At 39.9% G+C, this 6,714-nt stretch overlaps 1 non-coding gene across 1 annotated transcript; it reads left to right on the forward strand.

The window, feature by feature from the left end:
* Positions 1-536: 536 nt before the first annotated feature.
* LOC125158064 (U12 minor spliceosomal RNA) lies at positions 537-685 on the forward strand. Its single transcript, XR_007149176.1, has one exon. It is a non-coding gene; the product is annotated as a U12 minor spliceosomal RNA (small nuclear RNA).
* The last annotated feature ends 6,029 nt before the right edge of the window (positions 686-6,714 follow it).

Consider the following 6,714-nt stretch of genomic DNA (forward strand, 5'->3'; position numbering starts at 1 on the left):
AGGCTTTAATGTAAGACCTGAAACCATAAAACTGACAGAAGAAAACATAGATGGAAAGTTTATTGACAATTGTCTTAGTGATTTTTTTCAAAAATATGACTTCAGAGGCAAGGAAAACAAAGCAAAAATAATTGAATGGGACTAAATTAAAATCAAAAGCTTCTGGGGCACCTGGATGGCTCAGTCAGCCATCTGCTTCAGCTCAGGTCATGATCTCCCAGTCTGTGAGTTTGAGCCCCACATCGGGCTCTGTGCTGACAGAGTTTCTGTGTTTCGTATTCTGTGTTTCCCTCTCTCTCTCTGCCCCTCTCCCACTCGTGCTCTGTCTCTCTCTCAAAAATAAACATTAAAAATATTTAAAAATAATAAAGTAAAAAAGAAGAAGCTTCTGCACAACAAAGGAAACCATTAACAAAATGAAAAGGCAACCTACTGAATGGGAGAATATATCATGTATCTGATAAAAATTTAACATCAAAAATATATGAAGAATTACAGCTCAGAAGCAAAAAAAATAGATTAAAAAATGGCAGAGGATGCCTTAAACTTATAAGTAAGGAAAATAACGATTCAAAGTGACACCCAAATACTCACTGCTAATGGGAGACTAATTTATGAGCAGCTGAAGGTTGCCTTTAAGGTGACTCACCTACTTTCAGCATGCCTGAGAGTCACCATCTGCCCATCCCCTTTTAACACTTAAAAAGTAGAAGTGCGCCTGGGTGGCTAAGTTGGCTAAGCATCCAACTTTGGCTCATGTCATGATCTCCTATTCCTGGGTTTGAGCCCCAGGTAGGGCTCTGTGCTGACAGCTCAGAATCTGGAGCCTGCTTTGGATTCTGTGTCTCCCTCTTTCTCTTCCCCTCATTCACATTCTGTCTCTCTCTCTCTCTCTCAAAAATAAAAAACGCTAAAATATTTTTAAAAACACTGAAAAAGTACAGTGATAGGACAGTAGTGAACAAGATTGAGAAGGTGCCTATAACAAAGAGGATTAACCCTAGAAGGTTTATGGGCCCAAGGTCAGCAACTCGTGGAGCAGTTTGTATTTGTCTTCACTACTCCCTGTGTTACCTGAATCTTCTAAAAAAGATGGGCAGAGGATTTGAACAGACATTTTCCCAAAGAAGATATTCAGATGGCCAACAGGCACATGAAAAGATGCTCAACATCACTAATCACAGGGAAATTCAAATCAGAACAATAATGATATATCTTATACCAGCAATAATGGCTATAATTAAAAAGACATGTAACAAACAAGTGTTGGCAAGGATGTGGATAAAACGGAATACTTAGGTATTGTTGGTGGTAATGGAAATTGACACAGCTACTATGAAAGCAGGTTTTTCTTTTTTTTTATTTTTTAAAAATTTTATTTAAATCCAAGTTACTTAACATATAGCATAATAATGGTTTCAAGAGTAGAATTTAGGAAGCCATGGAAGTCACCATAAACGTCAGTAGTTGCCCTGCCCTTGCCCTCGCCACCCTCTGGTGTTTAAAAGGCTCCAATGTACCCTGAGAGCATGGCCTCTGGAATCAGACCACTTAGGTTAAAATCCTAGCTTGACCACCTACCATCTGAATGCTATCCAGCAAGTTATTTCACTTCTCTGGGTCTCAATTTCTTCATCTGTAATAATAGGATTTACCTCAGAGGATGACTGTGAAGAAATAATGAGTCAATATTTGCAAACAGACATTTTAAGGAAGGTAATATCACATTTTATTGAGAAGATGGTGGCCTAGGAGGACGCTGGGTTCACCTCATTCTGCTGATCAATTAGATTCCACCCAAACCTGCCTAAATAACCCAGAAAACCTCCAGAAGACTAGCAGAACAGACTCCCCAGGACCAAGCATAGACAAGAGGACCACAGAAGAGGGTAGGAAGGGAGGAGAGGCATGCACGCTGCACAGACAGGCAGGAGGGAGCCTGAGCGGTGGAGGGGCAGTCCACCCTGCAAGGCAGAGCCCCTGAAGTCTGGCTTGCAAAAGTGGAAGGGCCCAGTGCGTGAGTCCTGACAGGGGGCAGGACTTAATATCTAGAATGTTATAAGTCAGCAGCTCTGCTCAGAGAGCAGGAGGGCGAGAGGACACTGGAAGGGAGAAGTGTTGAGCCCTGGATGACAGAGCTCAGCTCAGCGGGGAACAAAGGCACTGGCAGGCTCCATCTCCCTCTCCCACACCAGAAACGAAATTCCAAAGGGAACCAGTTCCCATCACCAAACTTGCTCGCACCACTCAATACCCAATGTTGTGCATATGTGGATCCATCCCTCCTATAGGTCTGCCTCCCTCCTGGTGCTGCAGGGCCCCTCTGCAGGGGAGACCACCAATGGCAAAGTGAACTAAGCCTGCCCCTCCCATCCCTGTGCACCTTGCGGATCCATCCCCAGCTAATACTCCAGATCCCATTGAAGCAGAACGACAAACCTGGCAGAGTGCAAATAGCCCAGACAGGGGCCACACCACCCCACAGTGATTCCTGCCCTGGGAGAGTGGAAGATAAGGTACACACCAGTCTGACTGTGGCCTAAGCTGTGGGCTGAGGACAGACATCGGGTCTGACTGCGGCCCTGCTCACCAACACAATTTACTCCAGACAGCATGGGGAAGTGGCCTGCAGTTTGGAGCCACGCCAGGGAATACACAAAATAACTAAACAGAAGAAGTCTCCTCAAAAGAAACTCCAGGATGTAGCAAGAGCTAATTAATTGATCAGAAACGATTTTGGCAATATAATGGAATAAGAATTTAGAATAATAGTCATAAAATTAATAGCTGGGCTTGAAAAAACCATAGAGGAGAGCAGAGAATCTATTCCTACAGAGATCAAGGGACAAAGAAATTGTCATGAGGAGCTAAAAAATGCTATAAATGAGGTGCAAAGTAAAACAGAAGTGACCACAGCATGGATTGAAGAGGCAGAGGAGAGAATAGGTGAGTTAGAAGGTAAAATTATGGAAAAAGAGGAAGCTGAGAAAAAGAGAAATAAAAAAATCCAGGAGTATGAGGGGACAATTAGAGAACAAAGTGATGCAATCAAACGGAACAATATCTGTATGATAGGAATTCCAGAAGAGAACAGAGAGAGAAAGGGGCTGAAGGTGTACTTGAAGAAATCATAACTGAGAAAACCCCTGATGGGGGAGAGGAAAAAAGGCATTGAAATCAAAAAGGCACAGAGAACTCCCTTCAGAAGTAACTTGAATCAAGCCTCTACATGACATATCATAGAGAAACTGGCAAAATACAAGGATAAAGAGAAAATCTGAAAGCAGTTAGGGATAAACAGGTTCTATTGTACAAAGGGAGACCCATAAGACTAGTGGCAGACCTATCTACTGAAACTTGGCAGGCCAGAAAGGAATGGCAGGAAATCTTCAATGTGATGAACAGGAAAAATATGCAGCCAAAAATCCTTTACCCAACAAGTCTGTCATTCAGAATAGAAGGAGAGATAAAGGTCTTCCCAAACAAACAAACAAAAACTGAGGTAATTCATCACCACTAAACCAGCCCTACAAGAGATCCTAAGGGTGATTCTGTGAGTGAAATGTTGCAAGGACCACAAAGTACCAGAGACATCACTACAAGCATAAAACATTCTCAAAGATAGATCACATAGTGGGTCACAAAACAGCCATTCATAAGTATACAAGAATTGAAATCATACCATGCACACTGTCAGACCACAATGCCATGAAACTTGAAATCAGCCACAGGAAAAAGTCTGGAAAAGCTCCAAAAGCATGGAGATTAAAGCAGTCCCTACTAAATAATGAATGGGTAAACCAGGAAATTAGAGAAGAATTTGAAAAATATATGGAAACAAATGAATATGAAAATAAACAATCCAAATGCTTTGGGATGCAGCGAAGCCAGTCCTGAGAGGAAAATACATTGCAATCCAGGCCTATCTCAAGAAACAAGAAAAATCCCAAATACAAAATCTAACAGCACACCTAAAGAAACTAGAAGCAGAACAGCAAAGCCACCAAAAACTCAGAATAGATAAATAATAAACCAGAGCAGAAATAACAATATAAAATCTAAAACCATGGTAGAGCAGATCAATGAAACCACGAGTTGTTTTTTTGTTTTTTTTTTTTTACAAAAATGAACAAATTGATAAACTCTAGCCAGGCTTCTCAAAAAGAAAAGGGAGATGACCCAAATAGATAAAATCATGAATAAAAATGGAATTATGACAACCAATCCCTCAGAAATACAAACAATTATCAGGGAATACTATGAAAAATTATATGCCAACAAAATGGACAACCTGGAAGAAATGGACAAATTCCTCAGCACCCACACACTTCCAAAACTCAAACAGGAAGAAATAGAAAACTTGAACACACCCATAACCACCAATGAAATTGAATCAATTATCAAAAATCTCCCAACAAATGAGAGTCCAGGACCAGATGGCTTCTCTGGGGAATTCTACCAGACATTTAAAGCAGAGATAATACCTATCCTTCTCAAGATATTCTAAAAAATAGAAAGGGAAGGAAAACTTCCAGACACATTCTATGAAGCCAGCATTACTTTGATTCCTAAACCAGACAGAGACCCAGTAAAAAAAGAGAACTACAGGCCAATATCCCTGACGAATATGGATGCAAAAATTCTCAACAAGATGTTAGCAAATCAAATTCAACAGCATATAAAAAGAATTATTCACCATGATCAAGTGGGATTCATTACTGGGCTGCAGGGCTGGATCAACATTCTCAAATCAATGTGATACATCACATTAATAAAGAAAAGATAAGAACCATATGATCCTGTCAATCGATGCAGAAAAGCATTTAACAAAATTCAGCATCTTTTCTTAGTAAATACTCTTGAGAAAGTCGGGATACAAGGAACACACTTAAACATCATCAAAGCCATTTATGAAAAGCCCACAGCTAATATCATCCTCAATGGGGAAAAACTGAGAGCTTTCCCCCGAAATCAGGAACATGACAGGGTTGTCCACTCTCACTGCTGTTGTTTAACATAGTGTTGGAAGTGCTAGCATCAGCAATCAGACAACAAAAGGAAGTCAAAGGCATCAAAATGGGCAAAGATGTAGTCAAGCTTTCACTTTTTGCAGATGACATGATATTATACATGGAAAACCCAAGAGACTCCACCAAAAGTCTGCTAGAACTGATACATGAATTCAGCAAAGTCGCAGGATACAAAATTAATGTACAGAAATCAGTTGCATTCTTATACACTAATAATGACGCAAATCAAGACAAGTAAAGAAAATTATCCCATTCACAATTGCACCAAGAATTATAAAATAGCTACGAATAAACCTAACCAAAGATGTAAAAGATCTGTATGCTGAAAACTATAGAAAGCTTATGAAGGAAATTGAAGAAGACACAAAGAAATGGAAAAACATTCCGTACTCAGGGATTGGAAGAATACATATTGTTAAAATGTTAATACTACTCAAAGCTATCTACACATTCAATGCAATCCCAATCAAAATTGCACCAGCATTCTTCTCAAAGCTAGAACAAGCAATTCTAAAATTTGTATGGAACCACCAAAGACCCCCAATAGCCAAAGTAATTTTGAAGAAGAAGACCAAAGCGGGAGGCATCATAATCCAAGATTTTAGCCTCTACTACAAAGCTGTAATCATCAAGACAGCATGGTACTGGTACAAAAACAGACCCATAGACCAATGGAAAAAATAGAGACTCTAGCATTGTACCCACAAATGGATGGCAAACAGATCTTTGACAAAGCAGGAAAGAATATCCAATGGAAAAAAGACAGGCTCTTTCACAAATGGTGCTGGGAGAACTGGACAGCAACATGTAGAAAGATGAAACTAGACCACTTTCTTATACCATTCACAAAAATAAACTCAAAATGGATAAAGGACCTGAATGTGAGACAGGAAACCATCAAAACCCTAGAGGAGTGAGCAGGAAAAAACCTCTCTGAATTCAGCCGCAGCAATTTCTTATTTGACACATCCCCAAAGGCAAGGGAATTAAAATTAAAAATAAACTATTGAGATCTCAAGAAGATAAAAAACTTCTGCACTGCCAAGGAAACAATCAACAAAACTAAAAAGCAACTGATGGAATGGGAAAAGATATTTGTAAATGACATATCGGACAAAGGGCTAGTATCCAAAATCTATAAAGAACTCACCAAACTCCACACCCAAAACACAATAATTCAGTGAAGAAATGGGCAGAAAAGATGAATATACATCCAAATGGCCAACACGCACATGAAAAGATGCTCAATGTCTCTCCTCATCAGGGAAATACAAATCAAAAGCACACTGAGATATCACCTCACGCCAGTAAGAGTGGCTAAAATGAACAAATCAGGAGACTATAGATGCTGGCGAGGATGTGGAGAAACGGGAACCCTCCACTGTTGGTGGGAATGCAAACTGGTGCAGCTGCTCTGCAACACAGTGTGGAGGTTCCTCAAAAAAATAAAAATAGATCTTCCCAATGACACAGCAATAGCACTGCTAGGAATTTACTCAAGGGATACATTAGTGATGATGCATAGGGGCACTTGTACTCCAATGTTTATAGCAACACTTTCAACCATAGCCAAATTATGGAAAGAACCTAAATGTCCATCAACTGATGAATGGATAAAGAAATCGTGGTTTATATACACAATGGAATACTACATGAGAAAGAATGAAATATGGCCTTTTGTAGC

Source organism: Prionailurus viverrinus, chromosome X (genome assembly GCF_022837055.1).
Source record: "Prionailurus viverrinus isolate Anna chromosome X, UM_Priviv_1.0, whole genome shotgun sequence".
Taxonomy (NCBI): domain Eukaryota; kingdom Metazoa; phylum Chordata; class Mammalia; order Carnivora; family Felidae; genus Prionailurus; species Prionailurus viverrinus.